Here is a 19,799-nt window from a genome sequence, read left to right on the forward strand (position 1 = left end):
CCTTGAATGCTACCGTCGAACAAAAAGGATCTGGCATTGTTGAGGTTTTAAACACTTCTTTCCTCTTACGTCTTTGAGCGCGACTCAATTCGCACCTTTTGAAAGATTTTGTGTCGACTTACGAACTCAAGCCACGTGATAAACGTTGCTCCTTCTCGCGTTCAAGGTTTTAGTCTTTCTGTTTCTCATTTACCGTCAATGCTACCGCGTAGAACGTGTAAAGTACGATGTGAGCAAGGCGTATATCACAACAAATATGAAACGTTCTTGTCATACACCTTCAAAAGCATTCCGATAAGTTTGCAAGACGTCGGACAAGTTCTTGAATTTTTGAGGAAATGCACACAAAATGTATATGAAGTGATTATCAGTAAGTTGGCAATATTGCGTAGAAGTTTCTTGATTATTGTAGTGTCAACTTTCTATTGCATATTTGTGATAAGGCACAACGCTTCGAGAAAGTTCTGATGCCTTTTTGCACGTGACAGGGCCTGTTGACGGGCAGCGTTCGGGGGCTCCTCTTGAATTGTGCTTAAATTCTAAATACCTTGAGATGTAAAGCGCTTATCGTCTCGCTCCCCAAAGGTTGGAAGCAGCAGACGTACCGCATGGTCCCCGCTAGGGATTCTGGCAAAGATCTAGCTCGTGAGAGGGCTTAAAAACGTTTGAACAATGCTTTATGTCACTCCCTCAGACATCACCTGGCATATGAACCCATAGAAATGCAACTGAGGGCAAAGTCAGGCAAAAACTAATACTCGAGGAGGAGGAGGAGGAGGAGGAGGAGGAGGAGGAGGAGGAGGAGGAGGTAATAAACAGAGAAGGCAGATATGTCAGCCAGAAATGCGTCGGGTTGGCTACCCTACTCACTCTGGTGGACGGGAAAGAGGGAATAGAATCATAAGATAAAAAATGAACAAGAAGTATATGCAAGAAAGTTGAGACAACGGAAAAATATGACAGAAACACCTAAATCATTGTCAGTCATATGCGCTGACACATGCTAATCAGGTTATCCAAATTTTAACTTGCGAATAACAAGAGCTATGCGGAATAGAGGTAGCAATAAAAACATAAAAAGAAGGATGCGCTGCCCTTCGATTCATCATACACAATTGATTAAATAAGCTGTGCTATCACTTTGCGAAACATGAATTCAATCAGATCCGGTTACCACAGGTGAATATGCCGCGAGTTACGTAATTTAACGTATTCTCCAGTACTCACCTGAGTCGTAACATGTTGGACATCTGAGCTCTAAGGCCCAGGTCCGTTCTCAGTGCCGCATATGTTGTCGAGATGGTAATCCTCGCAGCACGCAAAGAATGGTTTCAAGGTCTTTAGAAGCAGTAAGAGCGGGCACTTTATGTTGTGAGCGCACCGCATGTCACAGTTCCTAAGCTGTTAATTTCTTCGTGTAGATGTTATGAATTTTCTAATCGGATATTCAAAGCTGCTTATGTTTGCACCACTATACACATAAGGTTGACACGGAGTACATTCAGCTCGCTCACTGATAAATACAACCTTGGTTGGCCATCGATCCTTCTGCGTCACCTTCCTGCACATTTGTCGCTTCCGTCAATCTTTGCTGTTTAAGGGAGCGCAGGATATACAGTTTGAGCACAGTGGAGGTTGAAACTGTAGCGACGATATTTTGCACACGGGTTACACGAACACAACACAGAATATTGCACGGTGTTTGTTTTAGGCACGGTATCCGTAATTATGACACGATGTCGGATGCGTCCAACAAGATGAACATGGCATTGTGTATGATGAAGTGACAGCACTTGCCAAATTACGAGCCAGGTATGCATGAAGGCATTTCGTTCAGGTCGTGAAAGCGCTTGGCCTTTTTTCTTTGTCAACATCTGCCCTAACAAAACTGATCACTCTCAAGTATCCTAGTCTACAGAGATTCTGATTTCTGGTAGTTTCCGTCGGTCGATACTTTGACGCACAGAGGTTCCACATCACAAAAGCCATGTCGTCGCGGCGATAAGTCTATTTTGAGCAGGAACAACATTATGAAGTTCCATTGTGTGAGTTTCGGTACACATTCTTTATACGGCGAGCAACTGACACAGAACGAAGAATTTTTCTCGGGTCGTCTACTTGCACTCGAATTGAATGAACAGTAGAACGTATGATGATATGTTCAGAGAAGTCGACGAAAATTAAATTTGCACCAGCACCGCACGTGATGGCCCTTGGTAGGCGAAGTTCGTAGTCCACGGGCCTTCAGAATAGCTCACGGGCTGCTAGGAGTCAACGAGCGAAGCGTCGACCGCTGACCTTGACCGGCGTTGCCTCTTCCGCCGTGCACCATACGCCACCGGTCGTCGTGCGCAAGATCACAACTCACTGGCTCCGTCACAGATTTGCATTTCGCGCACTCTCGGCCGTTGCTTGGCACGCGCACGTTCTCATGCAGATACAGGAGGTCGCTTGGGAATCACGGTCACCACCGAAAGTTTCACGCTACTGCTAGCGGCGGCTGCCTTCCAGATGTGTTATCGCACGCCCACTGCACAGGTCCTGGACTCTTGTACTCCGGGTTGTGCAGCCGCATCGGATCGACTGCGCCGGCGCTGACCTTGGACTACTCCGGCGCCGCGCGAAACCACCGTCGATGCCGCAGAAGGCACAGCGGCGCTGAGCCGTTCGCCCGCCCTGATGCAGTGTGTGGAGGAGAGAGGCAGAAGCGAGCGGCGTTGCACTTTTTCCTCTGATCCAGAATGCTCGTCTCCAACGCGGTGAGAAGAAGGCAGCAGGCAAGTGCGCGAGATGAAGGGGGGGAGGCTCTAGTCGTGCCGGCTGAGAGGCCTGCTGTCGCTCGCGCGTCCGTCACGTGTTGCGCTCCGCTTTTTCGGGGTCAGCGCGAGCATCAGAGCGGGACCGCGGGCTGCTCGTCTCTCCGCTTCGCCCCACGCTGCGGCTTCCTAGCGGCTGGATGCGCTCTCCACGGCGGCGACGTGATGGAGAAACTCCGTCATCAACCCTTGCCCGCGGTGGTGGCGACCAGTCGCGGCGCGACTGTGGTCGTATAGCTGTCGTCGATGAAGCGGCGCGAGCGTCGTGATTCGGCATTTCTTTGTGTTAGTCCTAGGAACACGCTCCATTTCGTGGTCGCCCGCGTTGCATCACAGAGGCAATCGGCGTCGACCGTCGCCTTCCGCGGTCGAGGCTCGTCGGGGGGGGGGGGGGGGGAGGGGGGGCGTGTCGCTCTGGTTGTCGGAGGGAGCGTCATGAAGTAACACAGGGCGTTGGCCCTTGATCTTTGTCGCTGACCGTCGCGAAGGCGTTTGTGTACTTTTACTATAGTGTTCTCTGGTGTGAATGAACCAAGAATGAATAAATTTTTATGCAGGAATAACACTAAACCGCAACCAATTATGACTGTTGGCCTCCGACGTGTCGCTCGAAACTTCATAGACATTAAGTGTGCGCTCATTGCACGGAATTATTCTTGTGGTATTGATTGTGATGATGACCTCGGAAATGGTGTTGACAATTCAGACCGCTTAGTTTTGCGGGTGTAATGGGACAATAGAGCCCCTTCTGTGCCTCTTCGAATGCTTCGATGCTCAACGATGAACTCTGCAAGCTAGACTGAGCCGCTTGGATGACATACCACTCTTGGAGGAAGAGATCCAGGGACCATGGCCTAAGCGTTTTGCATGCACAAGGCCACAAAATCCCTATTGGACTTCTTGAAGGCTACTGTAGTATACGAACGCTTGTGACTGCTAGCTAACATTCATCTGCAAGGATGTTAACAATGACTAGCTATGGATGACCTTTGCTTTTTCCTTCTCCTTATCTATTCTTCCCACTTCTCCTTCTCTCTCTCTCAGGCCATTTGGTTCAAGGGTGGATCGGGCATGGATATTGAACTTTGCAGTCTCTCATCACATATTACGATGCATCCATCATTGTGTAGTCTTCTGCGAGCAAATCAAGATGAGGTAGGGCTCCCAACTTTGTGGAGCTCACATATGAGCGTCTAGAGCGCCATCAACTTGTAATTGTGTTGTGCAAGTGTGATCGGCGTAGTGAAGAAGAAATGAACTTGAGCGTACCACTGTAGGGACGGCTACTACGTCTTTTGTATAGTCCAGGTCGCCAGGCTGAATTATGTTTTAGACTCTCTGTCTCGCCTTCCCGTTACCTTCCCGGCACGTATTATCACTTCAAGACAAAATCTGGCTAACCTACCCTTGTTTACTTCCTTGCCTCCGTCTTTCTTTCCTTCTACCCTTGTTCATGCAATCCGCGTAACGAGGGGTTTTTGCCGATCTTTTTACACGAATATCTCTGCAAAGCGGGCGGAAGTGGGAGTCCGTGTTTTCGGAAAGGAGCATCCTTGAAAGCGAAAGTGAAGCCATTGCTTTCTTTATTGTGATATATGGACACCCCAGGTGCATTTTGCCGTCGTAGTCGGCGGCATCGCCATCGCCGTGATGTTCCGAATGATGATGATTATTTATTGATATCCCCTTTCGAACCCGGCGGTGGCAAATAGTCACGTAGCCTGCTTGAGTTAACCAGGTATGCTATACATGCTTTTAATTCTAGCACTTTGTATACGTCTCCTCTATCTACCTTGTACCACTACCTATTCCTGTAACGGATCTGGTTGTATCTGGATCTGGACTTGATCTGGACTTGCCTGCCTTTTTCCACCAGTACTTTAAACGTCTCGTGCTTATTTCGACTGCTGACCGGTTGACGGTTCGGTGTGCTTTGAATCTAAGCGCTTCTGGAAGATCTACGTCGCCTACGGGTCTCACTGGGTGAAACCCTTCGCATCCCGTAAGTATGCGCTGAGTGCTCTCCGGATTTTTGCAGCAGCCCACACGTGCCTCATTTTCTTGCGAGTATTTGCTCCGGTACGTTTTTGTCCTTAGGCAGCCAGCTCGAGGTTCAAATAGCACGGTACTACCCTTTGTGCTATTGTACAGATTTCCCCCTCTAATTCCCCTTCTTGCCATTTGTTGGGCGAGTTGGTAAATTGAAAGCATATTTAGCGCCAGCAAACAAGGACGGAAGGGAGACGACAACACAATGCGCTAACTTCAACAACGTGATTTTCAGGAAATACACCTATATAACCCATGCACAGTGGCGCCACCTTATCCAAATCTTACCCATCCAAAAAATCCGCTTCCTTATCTAACAGGTCGATTGAAGGGGCACTAACACACGTGTCTCTATTCCGCCAGATAGCCTGAGCTTCAATGATCTCTCGCACGTCTTTATCTTTGTGCTTCGCAAGAACCCGGCAGGATTCATACACCGGCGCACAGCCGCATTCTTGACAGTGAGTTGACAGATGACCGTATTGCTTATTTTTCACAGTTTGGCAATGTTCCCGTAATCGGTCATTAAGACATCTCCCTGTCTGTCCGATGTATTTTTTCCCACAGGACAGCGGGAGCTCATATACAACAGTCTCTACGCATCCCACTGGCGCTTTTCGATGATTCGTAGAGCATCCGGCAGCTGGCTTACGGTACGGGTCCGTCAATCGACATATTTTTGCCAGCTTTTCGTGCGGAAAAGACCACTTTTGTGTCCACCCGGCTAGCCATTTTCTTAAAATTATGTGCCGTTCTATGCAGGTACGGCACTACCGCTACCTTTCTTCTACGTTCCGTCCCTTGATTTGCCATGTCCTGAATTGTGCTATCTGACCTGCACCTCTTTAGCAGCCCCTCGACGACCGAAACTTGCACTGATTACGGAAACCCTGCTGCTGATAACCTTCCCGATTGATCCATAAGGCTCGTATAGATCTTGTGGTGGCAAGACTTCTTTCTTTAGAGCATTTCCAAAGCATAAGTTGGCAATGCTCCTCTTGAAGAGCTTCGAGTGGGCTGACCTATACGATAACAGGGGCTTATTAGCTCTTGGTTTATACTCCCAACACGTGTGCCGTTCCATGAACTCGAGCTGAATATCTAGGAAGCGCAGCACGTTATTGGAGGGCTCTTCAACCGTGAGAGTAAGTGGGCTAAGGCCTGCAGAAAATACTTCGTAAAGCTTGCCTACTGTAAAACGTGCGTCTGGTTCAAAAAGAACGAGATAGTCGTCAACGTATCTGACAACTTTAACCACCCTGTGCTCCGACAAGGTACGGGACAGGTTTCTGTTATGGTGAGCTAGAAAAATATCACTTAGTATGGGCGCCAAACATGAACCGATGCAAACCCCTTGCTTTTGAATGAATATATCGTCATTCCATGCTGCATATGTAGAGTGAAAAAGCCCTGAACGGACAAACCGGATTAATTTTGAAACGAAACCACGTCATACTCGTCTATGCACTCTTCTACACAAGTTATTAGTTTCTTTTGAGGCAAGGAGTAGTACAAGTCCTTTATGTCAAAGGAGCAAGCTGATAAGCTTTTGTCAGACTTTTCTTTCAGGAAATCTACGATTTCTGCAGAGCTCCTAACCAAAAATAGGTCGTCAATATTAAGAATTCGCAGCTTATCTTGCAAGAAAAGAGCGAACTTTTTCTGCCATGACCCTGTTTCTGAAACTATTACCCTTAATGGGCAATCGGGTTTGTGCGTCTTCGCACTAAACATAATTTGAAGGCAACCAGATTTAGCGTTGTCAATTTCACCAACCAACTGACTAAGATCTGCCTTCTTACAAAGACGCTTTGCTTCTAGCTTGATTTTTCTGAGAGATACATTACTACGCTGGTCGAACACAGAGGCAATCGCAGAGCAGGCTTTCGTATTAAAATCACCTTCCTTGAGGACAACAAAGCCACCTTCCTTGTCCGCTGGCAAAACACACAGACCGTTCTGCCTCAAAAACGAAGTTGCGCGCTTAACCGGTACACGCGAGACCATCGGTTTGTTGCGCGAAACCACATCGACCCCTTCGGAGATACATCGATTCACTTGACCTTGTGGGGCGCACTTTGAAATCCTTCGCACAATGCTTAGAAGTTCCGGCGCGCTCAACCTTGGTTCTACGACGAACTTGGGGCCAAGTTCAAGAACACCTTCAACGTAGTCTGGTAGACTAACCTCGCCGAAGGTCCTGACGCCACAAGGTCCGGTAGGTTTCTTCTTAGGGATGCTGTCACGCAGGCCGGGTAAGGTCCTCTGCCACAGAAATTCCGTGCCGCTACTGATGATCGCCAGGAAGTCGGTCCACTTCCAATAGGCACCCTGTTGTCTCCCTGGAGCGTCCAGCGTCGCTCTCAGCAAACCTTTCACCACCCTCGCTTGCCTTTGCCACTCACTTCTCATTATCTTTAGGACTCTGATGCCATGGCCAACGGAAGGAGCAAGGCCACCAAACAACCGCAGGACTACGTTGGGCAAATGCTTGCAGCGAATGTAGAAGGAAAGTGACCGAGCTTGGCAATTGGCGTAAATGAGGAGGGGGGCCACTGAACATGGATTTAACGATGAACACAGAAAAGAGCCCGATGTACTAGAAATAAATTGTAGCATTGCCATTTGTTGGGCGTGTTGGTAAATTGAAAGCATATTTAGCGCCAGCAAACAAGGACGGAAGGGAGACGACAACACAATGCGCTAACTTCAACAACGTGATTTTCAGGAAATACACCTTCCTTGTCCGCTGGCAAAACACACAGACCGTTCTGCCTCAAAAACGAAGTTGCGCGCTTAACCGGCACACGCGAGATCATCGTATGCACAGTGGCGCCACCTTATCCAAATCTTACCCATCCAAGAAATCCGCTTCCTTATCTAACAGGTCGATTGAAGGGGCACTAACACACGTGTCTCTATTCCGCCAGATAGCCTGAGCTTCAATGATCTCTCGCACGTCTTTATCTTTGTGCTTCGCAAGAACCCGGCAGGATTCATACACCGGCGCACAGCCGCATTCTTGACAGTGGGTTGACAGATGACCGTATTGCTTATTTTTCACAGTTTGGCAATGTTCCCGTAATCGGTCATTAAGACATCTCCCTGTCTGTCCGATGTATTTTTTCCCACAGGACAGCGGGAGCTCATATACAACAGTCTCTACACATCCCACTGGCGCTTTTCGATGATTCGTAGAGCATCCGGCAGCTGGCTTACGGTACGGGTCCGTCAATCGACATATTTTTGCCAGCTTTTCTGGTGCGGAAAAGGAAACGGATTTTTTGGATGGGTAAGATTTGGATAAGGTGGCGCCACTGTGCAGATTCACCGATTCAATTCCACCATTCTTGATATTGACCGCTTGGGGCACTCCCGATGTATCAAGTTAACATTTGCTTCTTCGACATTACCAGCGTCTGTCAAAGTGGGCTACATTATACACCGAGTACGACCATTCGTTCCGAGGCCTATTCAGTGCCGGAAATGTCACAAGATAGGACAAGTGAGCGCTGTTTGTAGAAGCAAAGCCACCTGCTCGCGTTGCGGCGGAGAGCATGATACCACCGACTGTGAGGCGTCCTCATTTAAATGTCCCAACTGTACTGGCTCTCACGAAGCGACTTCGAAGGAATGCCCGAAGAAGAAACAAGAGGTTCGTATTCTTCGAAAAATGGCCAGAGACCAATCTTCACGTAAATAGGCTGCTCAATCTGTTCGCCAATGTGACCAACGCTCGCCACAGAAGCATCACAAAACCATTTCAGGAGAATTACCTAGCGTGGCACAGGTACCACGACCACCTCTGCCTGTGCGTGCATCGAAGACGGTAACGGCGTCTGCTGATAATTTACGGTCCACGAGAGCACGCGGCAAACATTCACCTCCGCCGGCTGATACAGACACAGAATGGCCTTTGCTGCCCTCTAGGCCCACGGCCATGCCACCGGGCACTAGCGGTCCTCTGCGCCATGAAGCCAAGAATTATAACGCCAATGAAACCGGTGACCCTACGGGCAAGCAAGGAGATGAACACAATGAGAAGGAGAGTGTACAAAAAATGTTGAAGCACCTAGTAGAGTCAATGTGCGTGATTCTCGGTGGTCTCGAGACTCCGGCCGCTAAAGGTGCCCTACAAGTGCTCGCCGTGCTAGAACCGCTTATCGCAGGTCTTTATATGCTATAAAGATTTTATTTGGCGCTTGTGTTGTTCACGCAGGGGAGGCCCACACACCAGCTTCGTCCTAGCACCTCTGTTTTAAGTTCACTCGAATTGGTGACTACAGACTTGATGCAAAACCTGATTGTGGCTTCATGGATGACATTTGGGAATGTTTACCATCAGAGTGCTGCACTCGCTTTCACCTTTGCGCATCCTTCTTGCTATGTCATCATCATCCCTCATCGCATCTTTATGTCCCCGTTCACCCCCTCCCCCCCCCCCCTTTGCAGAGTAGCAGGCTAGAGCACCTTAGCTCAGGCCGACCTCTCTGCCTTCTTTCAATTAAATTATATATATATCTCCCCCCCTCTAATTTGTTTCTTATAAATTTCCATGGTCTATTTTCCTTCCATTCTTTCGATCCAACTCACTATGTCTGTTTCTCTCACTTTATTTTCTCTCATTATATAAAATCCAAGTGCGATAACATCGCGGCCGCGCCCCGTATGCTTGCTCTGCGTGCGAGTGAAAGCGTGCGATGGTGAGCCGAGAAGGATGGTGGCTCAATCTCGGGTGTACGAAAGTGGAAGGCGGGGAGACATGCACGCTGTCTTCCATCGCGTGCAAGGAAAACGGACGGGGGGGGGGGGGGCGAGGAGTGGGGGATGTTCTTTCCGGTGGCGGCTGCGTAGGGCGCGGGCACGGGCGCGGCTTAGCACTGCTGAGTTGAGGCCTAACTTGGAAGCGATCTCCGGTGAACACTAAATCCAGGCTGACCGATGGCTGAAGGATTCGTGTGCGCTGTGTTCTCGCCGCTTTATTCACGTTGAGGCGAGAGGCAGCACGAATGCCAGTTCATTCGCTGCTGGTGACGCTCTTCCTGACGCCACCGTTTTGACAGCGAGCGTCCGCGGACATCGACTAAGTTGTGTTCTTGTTTTCCTGTGCGTGCATGACACCAGGCTTGTTAATTTAGTTGGTAAGAAAATGTTTCTACGGCCCGTAAAACAGCTCTACTTACTTCGTATAGCTGTCTAATAATTTGTTGTCGCAATCGATGCTTCACGTTCCGGGCGAATATGCAACATTTTTGTTTGTTTGTTTGTTCACGCTTAGCGTACATTCTGTGAGCTCATCCTCAAACCCATGGCCATTTCGCCTATGGGATAGCCATCAGACCATCGAACTGAGCTTTCCCACTCGTGTCATGGGCGTGCGCCACTGTCCTTTACAATTAGGGAAATCTAACATATCTGAGTGCTTGAAGTGCTTATAAAAAATTGATAGGGTTATAGTGTACAGAAGATATACAGGGTGTTTCAAGTAACTTGTGCAAGGATTTAAAGAAAGTGATTAGCCGCAGCTGAATGAAACCAATAGCACAGGGTTTGTCGTCATGTGGCGCTCCTTAGAATATGTTTTTATAGTCCGCCTAATTGGTCAATTAACAAAAGTGAATTATTCAAAATTTTTAATATTCACTTTAGGGCCAAGTGCGTTTCGTTGCGCTGTAGAGGGGGTTCAGAAATGACCGACCCAATTTTTTGTGGCAACGTACATGCTGCGTGGCGATTTTTTCCGGCGTTTGAAGCCCGCTAAATATGAAATAAAACCACGTGACTGCGCTCGTGCGCTGCCATATTGCAATGCTCACGCCCGCGCTTCGTGCGAAATAACCGTGCGCGCGGACCGTGGCGAAGTGAGCGGCCGCGGCTCCAGGCGTCGGCTTCGCAGCAGTGCGTCGGCATCTGTGGCGGTGGCACGCGAAGCGCCGTCGTCCCTGATGAGCGATAGGCTCGACGCACGGTTGAGCGCGCTGCAATACGATAGCGCGCGAGCGCAGTCACGTGGTTTTATTTCATATTTCGCGGGCTTTCTTAAACGCCGAAAAAAAATCGCCACGCAGCATGTAGGTTGCCAAAAAAAAAAAAATGGATCGGTCGTTTCTTAACTCCCTCTACAACAAAACTAAAGCACTTGGCCCTAAAATGAATTTTTAAAATTTTGCATAATTCATTAATTTAATGAACTAATTAGGCGGAATATAAAAAATACTCTAAGAAGCGCCACAGGACGGCAAACCATACGCCGTTGGTTTCATTCAGCTGGGGCTAACCACTTTTTCATATTCTTGGCCCAAGTTACGCAGCGCCGGAAAGGGGGAATATAAAGGTGAGGAAGGTAAAGAGAGAGAGAGAGAGAGAGAGAGAGAAAGAAACGTTTATTATACGAAACAGTGTCCCGAGCGAGGACGGGTATCACCCTAAAGTGGGAAGGCTCCTTAGTCCAGGAACCCTCTGGCTTCGACTGCCCTCTTGGCCCTGGCGACGAGTTGTCGTTGGTCGTCCAGGTACCCGAGGGTTAGCTTGGCCTCCCACGTTTCGAACAGGTCGTTTACTTCTATTGCTCGTTTTGCGTGCGTCTCTGGTTGCATTTCACTGCCTTCCTGCCACGGGCATTCCAGGAGCAAGTGTGCCAGAGTGTCGGGTACGTTGCAGAGTGGGCAGAGGTAGCCCTAGAGCGTCGGGTAGAGGCGATGCATTGTCGTTCCGTGCGTGTACGTATTACTCTGCAGGCGTTTAAGGATCAGGCTTTCTTCTCTGTCGAGTTTAGGGTGCGGTGGAGGGTGCACTCGACGCTCGAGCCTGTAATGTTGCAATATGGCCGAATAGTTGGTGCCTCTTCTGTCGCGGGTTCGAGAGCGCGTGGGGAGAGGGGAGCCTGGCTGACGTGCTCTCGGGCAGCGGCGCGGGCCGCTTCGTTCCCCTCTAGTCTCTCGTGTCCGGGTACCCACGTTACGCAGGTGTACGGGAGCGGAGTGCTTCGTCTTTTTAGTATTTTGAGTGCATCGGCCGAGATGCGGCCCCTCAAGAAGTTTCTGCAGGCAGCCTGAGAGTCGGTGAATATAACCGCTGAGTCTGTGCATGTAGTGGTGGCGAGAGCGATTGCCGCTTCTTCAGCCGGATCGAGGAAACATGCGATGAATGCGCGCAGACGCGCTGTCAGCGCAACTAAGTCAAAGGCGTTTGCACGGGCCAGTCATTCTGACTGAGAGACAGACAACGTTAGTGCCAACCCCCTATTTTGATCATCTTTCTTAAGCTAGTAATTTGCTGCTTGTTAGAATTGCGCTTAAGACTCAGTTTATTTCAGTATGCTGACACTGAGCATTGCGTGGAAACATATCATGCATGAACTATAAAGCACACGTAATTTAGCGTTAATTAATTAGCACACTGCTGCATGATGTGAAACATCTTTCGACATTGAGTTTCCGAAACATTTGCCGTCCACTGGATGTGCTATACCGGTGCGACGACACCCCAATGTACACAGGTAGCAGAAAGACTCGCCCGTGGAGCGGAAAGCAAGGGGGCTGACGTGTGAGAGAGGGCAAGGTCAGGGTAGGAACCGGAACTCATCCATGCGCGCGTCGGCAGGTTTGTGAGCCGACGTCGAGCGCGCCATGCTGGCTATAGGCGATACTGATGACAGTCCTTCCGTGCATGGTGCAATGTGCGCAGAGATACATTTTCTTTCTATGTTTTCTTTAAAGAACTCCCACAACACATCTTTCACTGATGGGTAGGCGACCTCTGGAGTAGGTAGATAGCTTTAGCTCACGGTGACTGAGCTTTGAATTAGTAAAGGCAAGGCGCAGAATACCAGGACTCAAGAAGAAGAACACAAACGACAGGACCGGCGCCACTCGAGACTGGCAAGCTGAGACTGTGATCAAGTTGACGCACAAAATGGCAGGATCGGAGTGGCGCCGGTCCTGTCGTTTGTGTTCTTCTTCTTGAGTCCTGGTCTTCTGCGCCTTGCCTTTACTAATTCAAGCATGAACCAACTAGCCCAAGCAAGAGTTTTACTTGAGCATATTTCTTCTGCATTGGGCCCTTTCTTTCAACAAAGCTTTCGCACCGATCCTGCCATTTTGTGCGTCAACCTGATCGCTGCCTCAGCTTGCCAGTCTCGAGTGGCGCCGGTCCTGTCGTTTGTGTTCTTCTTCTTGAGTCCTGGTCTTCTGCGCCTTGCCTTTACTAATTCAAGCATGAACCTACTAGCCCAAGGAAGAGTTTTACTTGACTGAGCTTTAGCGGTTTCTTATCTTAGACTGCTCTTGCGTGGCAAACCACTGCTACTCTCACAAGATTGACGCCCTAGTTGGTTAAACAGTGTTACCTGTGAAACATGATAGAAAAGAGACCATTTAAAAATCTTCGATCGGCAGCCATCGGTATTGCCGGTCCTCTAATGGCGGCTCCTGGGCATCAAGTTGTCCGCACCCGCACCGTGGTGGCGCGGTGGTTGTTGCGTGTTGGTGCTCAGCACGAGGTCTCGGGTTAGACTCCCGGCTGCGGCGGCCGCATTTCGATTGGAGTGAATTAGAAAAACGCTCGTGTACTTAGATTTACAGGTGCACTTTGGGGAACCCCATGTGGTCAAAGTTAACACGGGGCCCTTCACATCACGACGTGCCTCATAAACCACTGTGCAATTTCCGCGCGTTAAACCTCACAATTAAAAATGTTTCCCGTGAGAAAGCGATCAGTTTCGTAATTTTTAACGCTGAAATAACCGGCGACGTGACCAGGAAACCTCCTTAAACCTGTCGAGGGATGCATGTCGACTTTGCTTTCAAAGCCATCGACGACAAGGTTTTCTGTCAAGCGTATGTACGTAAGCAGGGCCACCGTAAGGCCACCTGTCAGAGCCCGGCGAGTCACTTCTCGGTTGGTGTTATGCGCTGTCAGGAAGCGGTCAACCAAACACTTCAGCTTTTAGATATTTACAGCAGACGGCTACGCTTCGATTGAAAAGTGTCATGTCACGCGAGAGTGTATGGCGCGACCTTACACGGAACCTACTCCAGCTTTCGGGTGACCGCAGAGCCACCACTCGTGTACGCTCTCTAAGTGCAGCACTCTCCGCTTTTCGCCTTCCAGAATAAATAGGGACGACGTCACGCCACGTCGCCCGCCGTCACGTCGCTCTGCGAAGCCCCCTGGTTATATTGTATATTAGAGCGACCTCTTCGGGGAGGTGTTGGTCCATGGTTCGATCCTCTGACCCAGACCATCTTTTCTCTAACGGGAAACATTCTTTCCAAAAAACTCGTACGTGTTCTTACTGTGGCTTTGTGGTACTCTCAGGAGAACGATAAGGTTTTCCTTTTATCAAACTTCCTTTACCTTGCGGACTTTTGCAGAACTGATTTGCCAAGCACTGTCTTTCCTAAGAGGCACCTTGAAGACGTAATATTTCACAATGTAGGATAGGTGCCTAAAACTAAAGAAATTATCATGAGGTCAGTTTATGTATACACAAGCCGTTGCTTGTGGATACGCTGTCGAATTAAAGGAACATTTCGTTACGGGTATTGGTAACGGAAAGTGCATGAGGTCACGTATGCTTGATCTTCATTGCCGGCGATGTATTGCAATGAAGAACGCGTGAGATACCGAAGAGGAATAAATCACTGCCGAGATCGCAGCTTCTTTCTCGACGTCCCGATTACCACGACACAGTGCCAAAAAATTGGGCGCTCTCGATAATGAATGCCTGAGGTGGCTCAGTTACGTTCTACATAACGAGACGCTGTGCATGCGATTATTGTCGCTTACAGGAGCCGCTGAGATTGATTTTCACGGTTTTAAGCACTTACGTGGTTTAAACTACCTAGGCGAAACCAAAAGGGGCAAAGTCATCTCATTCCTAGTTAAAGTTAGTCTACTAGGCATGAGTGGCGTCTGATCTCGATTGGTTTTAGCATTTCTCATGCATACAATTGGCGCGCAGGAGCTTTTTCAGTCTTTAAAGGTCAACTCCGGCGTTTTTTTAACCATAGTAGGATATTGCCATTTTAAATTGGCATTGATAGCGATGTCAGCGGTAGGGTGGTTCAGCTTGCTTAGACATTCATCCATAATTTTAAATAACCGATAAGCGAGATACGGAAACCGAAACGGGTAGCTGCTTCGCGTGACATCACGATGAGTTGATAAAGTCAGGTCCTACACTACCATAATGCAAACACGCAAAAAGCATTCTAAACACGCAGTACACATGGCGCTAACGCCAAACAAGCGAAGCTGATGATGACTTCTAACGGCACAGGCAGCTTTTACAGATTTTTTGAACTAGACAGCGGCGGCTTCAGCGACGATTTCAGGGACGGTGACGATGTAGTCTCTGACATCAAAAACACAGTGTGGCCAGTAAAAGGACATCAGTAGGGAACGCAACCAATCTTTAAAATTCATTTTCAGGAAAACTAAATGACTTGCAGCCATATTGCTTGGCACAGATAGCCAGAGTACAAGAGAGAACGTATATTCAAAATTTTATTAGGATTAGTGGACATCGAAAAATTGCCGAGTTCCCCTTTAAGCAAATGCGTTCTCACCATTTCCCGTCTCCTTTCTCCTCCACACAAGGAACTGAACGCAAGTTCAATTGGGCCCCGTGCCTGTCCTTTCTCTTTCATTGGGAAGCTTTCTTGCTCTCGTGGGTTTGGGGTGGCTGGCGCCTGATATTGGGTCGCTCTACAGATATGCTTGTGGGTACATATACGAGGGTTATGTGTGGGCCAAATGCAAGCACCAGCAAACAGGCTTATATAACTCACGTATGCTAACCGACAAGGTAGTGCCTGTAGGCACAACTCTGTTGTGCGCAAAAAAAAAGGAAATATACTTGAAACGTGCACATATAGAGTGGGCTCACATGTGTCTCTAAGCATACCGACTTGTTAATGAAGTAGCACATTGTTTCAACGGCTTTATTTATTTATTTATTTATTTATTTATTTATTTATTTATTTATTTATTTACCCTCAGGGCCTTTGGCGCGTTACAGGGGGATTCTTTGATTTACTTCATTTTCTTTGGTTTAGCTATTCAGCATGTGTCACAGGGTATGTGCGACTCTGACACAAGAGGTATAGAATCCTTAAAGCTAGCTAGACATGTGTTGTACTTCTACCTGCCTACACCTGTCATTATCGTACATTCCTCCAAAAGCATCGTACATCGACTTTGTCCTTGTGGCGTCACTGTGTAGACGTCTCACATTGTGCATCCGCCTGATTTCGTATTTGCATTTCTGCATAGCTTGTGAGCGGCGTAGTGCATAAACAAAAAATATATAACGAGGATAAAGCTGTGACCTCTGTGGTGGATCAACATAAACATTACGTAAGTACACACGTTGTGCAGGATGAAAGCAAACACAATAGTTACGCATCGGGTTAGTTGTAAAGCATTTAAGTATAACCGCTTCGCTTTGCACAGGTTGCAGCATGGGCGCCGCGGAACTGCATAATCTTTACTCATGCAAACACACACTCACCACGTCTCTCTATTACCGGCTAACCGCGATGGTGATGAGTGCTCGGAGGCGTGTCATACGCTTCGCTTCTTTTTCGAGGCGCCGTTCTCGCCTCAACGTCGCTGCAATGGCATCCACACTTCACTGTAATCAGTGCCATGCAATATGAAAGGCTTCCCGCCAGCTAGATCACCGCGGGACAGTTTCGTAAGCGTTAAGACCTTCAGCGTGCTGATAAAGGCTAAATATACCGTAAAACAGCAGCTACCTTTCGCCCACTATGCGAGTATGCATCGTGTCTACAAGGAACTCAGCTTCCTACACGTCGATGAAAGCAAATTTTTCTTTAATAAAGAGAAACGGTAGCTCTAGTTGTCTGGCTAGCGCGAGGGGAGAGGGTAGGAAGATGGAAAGGGGAATACAGCATTAAGGGAGAGAAAGAGAGAGGCGAACAAACGAAGTAAGCCACGTACACTATCCAGGAGTAGCAGGTGGCGTCCTCAAGTTTTATTATGTAGTCCTGTAAACCTCAGATCTCTCTCCAAGTTTAACATGGTGGTATAGCCTGTCTCCTTGCTGCTGCACGAAATGATGCCACCGCAGATCACATTCAGCATGCAACGAGGATTCGAATATCGTGACGCATGTCGAAATTCATTCGCATTTTGCGCGCTCTCTTCTTCGTGGTTCTGACAGTGAGCAGAGGGGCACTTGTTCGGGGTGGAAACCGAGTTGGAGTTACGAAACACGTGATCAGCGATGCATATCAAAGCGTGTTTTTTGTGTGTGAAATAAACAAGGGTTGCAAAATATGTCCCTACTAGTGATAACGATGTGTTGTTAAAGACAAACAGTAGGCCGGCTTTTTTTATTGCGAAAGACCTGGCAGTCTTAAGTGCCCACTCAGGTGCACTCAAGCGTGAGCCGTAAACGTGAGGGGGTTTTCGACGTAAGAGCTGGAAATTGCTACTTTAGTAGCTTAAAGTTTCAAGCAAGTGGTTCCTGTCACTTTTTTGAGCGTGAGCACGGGGAGTTAATTTTGTTGCCTCCTAGCCTCACAACAAATTAAATGAAAGATACACAGCCCTCTACATTGCAATTATATACAATTATTTTTATTATCTCTTGTGACTCAATTAAGTTTGTTTCACCAGTAGACGGCTTCAAATAATTTAGAGGTTTAAAACAGATGACATGAGGCTTGTTTAAAAGTTATGGAACAAGAACAAAACGCACAAAGCAAGAAACACTCTATGGGGTAGGTGCAGCCGATGCTTGTCACTGAACCGTTCCAGGACCATTTTGTACATAACGCTGCCACAAACATGTTGGCATGATATGACATGTTGTGATAGGATGTCTGACTGATGGCATGTTCTGAAGGCTTTGTGTATCTAGAAACACAAGGCGCAAGGACATGGAACCCTAGCTTTACTTTATAAACCACTTTGACAAAATAACTTAGAATGAAGCGCAAATTACAGTGACATGCAGATTTTTACGCCCCTAATTGCAGATTATATTAGTATTTCTGTCTCTTTTCACCAATAGCCCCATTTCTTTCTCCTCTAAAGGCACATGCCGTATCAAAGTAATGTTCCCTTGCAAATTGGTTGTGAAACGCATCTAAACTGTTGCCCAGTCATGCGTTGCGAATGGAAAGGAATAAAGTCTAGCTCAGATCACACCGACATGCAGACATTTTGAGGTATCAGAATCTCATTTCTATTCTAAACGCCTCTCTCATGCTTTTCTGTCAATGCCTTCACCCTTTTTCTCTTAGAATAGATGACTGCGTCATGTTATTTCATATTGCCAGTAGACTCCTTAATTGGGGAGAGTAATTTTTACTTGTGACTTTCAGCTAATTCAAGCCAGCAAGTCTGCTACTGGCTCGTTCATTGTTCGCCGTTCATTGTTAAGTTAACTTATATAGACGCGATGTACTGGGATGCAAAAAGAAAACAAGATATAAAACGACGAGAAAGCTGGGAAAGACCAAAAATATAATAATTTTACGCTAAGAACACCTGAAAACGATAGACGGCGATATGTGAACCAATCCTTCCGGGTGTGACATAATGTCTCGGCACGCGCTTCGAATTTTATTTGTTAATTTTCTTTTGTGCGTTTTCTCCACATGTAGTTTGGGGGCAGTAACGAAGCAGTGGATCCATGGCGTTTTCTGATGAAGGAGCCAGTTTCCTCTTTATGAAGATTATGATTACGCAAGCTTCAGTTTTATGAAAACGTAGATTTTAATTACAATATATCTGTTATTTATGTGTTGTGCGGCACATTAATATGGGACACAGAAAATCTTCTAAAAAAGTATTCGGACATTTCAGTCAGTACTCGTAGCTGGGAATGTCCGTGACTGGCCTCCGAAGAGTGACAACGTCGACTCCTCAAGCCGCGCGATGCTTTAAAAAAAATATCTTCTTGCGGACGGAAAATTCGAAATATTTGCCATCGTCTTTTACAGTCGTCTATTTGCCAGAACTCTGGGGTGTTTAGCGCATCCCCTTTGTATTTGCGCCTGAATGCCACATCACTTGCTCTGACATAAAAATAGTTAGTTTCGCGGTTTACGTATACCGTCCTAACTTTTGATCTTGTTCTGTGTCCAAGCAAAGCTTGCCTAAATTCAAACCAAATCGAGCCTTTACATACCCGGCCGGGAAAGGGAGCAGTGCAGGCGCTTCCCTCGCAGTACTGGGTCGGGGCCTTCTCCTCGTCGGTTGGCAGGCCCCGGCTCCACCACCGGCGTGGTTTCTCCTTCCGGCGGCAGCGATCAGCGGCCAGAACGGATGATCGTCGACGACGGCGTTCTTGCGCGGGCGCCTCTCTCGTCCGCGGTCGCGAGCGGAGAAAGTGTTTGCCCCGGTGCGGCGAAGCGCGAGGCGCTTTTTTGGCGTCCCCAGGTGCCTCCTCTCGCGTCGTCACGCGCCGCGCGATCCATCCCCGCCCCGCCTGCGCCGAGAACCGGCCAAGGCCCCGGGTTCAAGGACTCGAGTGCGTTGCCAGACACGCCTTCATCACCTTCGTGTGGCGCACGCTTCTCGGCACATGTCGACTTCGCCGCGTATGCTTCAGCAAACGGCGCGTGAAAAAAAATCTCCTCCAGCGCAGAAGAAATGGCATCAGCCGTCCTCGGTATCCTTTCATCCGTTTAGGCCCGACGCAACACTCCTCTAGTTGACTCTGCCCAGCGGTGGTGGCGCAACGTCTGCTTTACGAGGAATCTGTCTCGCCGAACGTGTCGCCGAATTACCGGAGCTCTGACGACGGCGGGACAGACGGGAGCACTGAACTCACGATGCGCTGTCACTGGTAGGAGAACTCGGCTATACATGTAGAAGCACGTTCCTCCCCCCCCCCCCCCCTAAAAAAACGAAGAAGCGCTCAAAGGCTACCTCGTTGTGGTAAGTTTGCACGCG

The 19,799-nt window shown here is 48.2% G+C and overlaps 1 protein-coding gene across 1 annotated transcript in view; it reads right to left on the bottom strand.

The window, feature by feature from the left end:
• LOC142557713 (A disintegrin and metalloproteinase with thrombospondin motifs like) overlaps positions 1 to 19,472 on the bottom strand; it is a 271,698-nt gene extending 252,226 nt beyond the window's left edge. Inside the window, exon 1 of the mRNA XM_075669757.1 lies at positions 19,033 to 19,472. The gene's annotated coding sequence lies outside the window, so the exon portion shown is untranslated. The remainder of the gene's footprint in view (positions 1 to 19,032) is intronic.
• Between the last annotated feature and the right edge of the window lie 327 nt (positions 19,473 to 19,799).

Source organism: Dermacentor variabilis, chromosome 9, assembly GCF_050947875.1.
Source record: "Dermacentor variabilis isolate Ectoservices chromosome 9, ASM5094787v1, whole genome shotgun sequence".
NCBI classification, from domain to species: Eukaryota; Metazoa; Arthropoda; class Arachnida; order Ixodida; family Ixodidae; genus Dermacentor; species Dermacentor variabilis.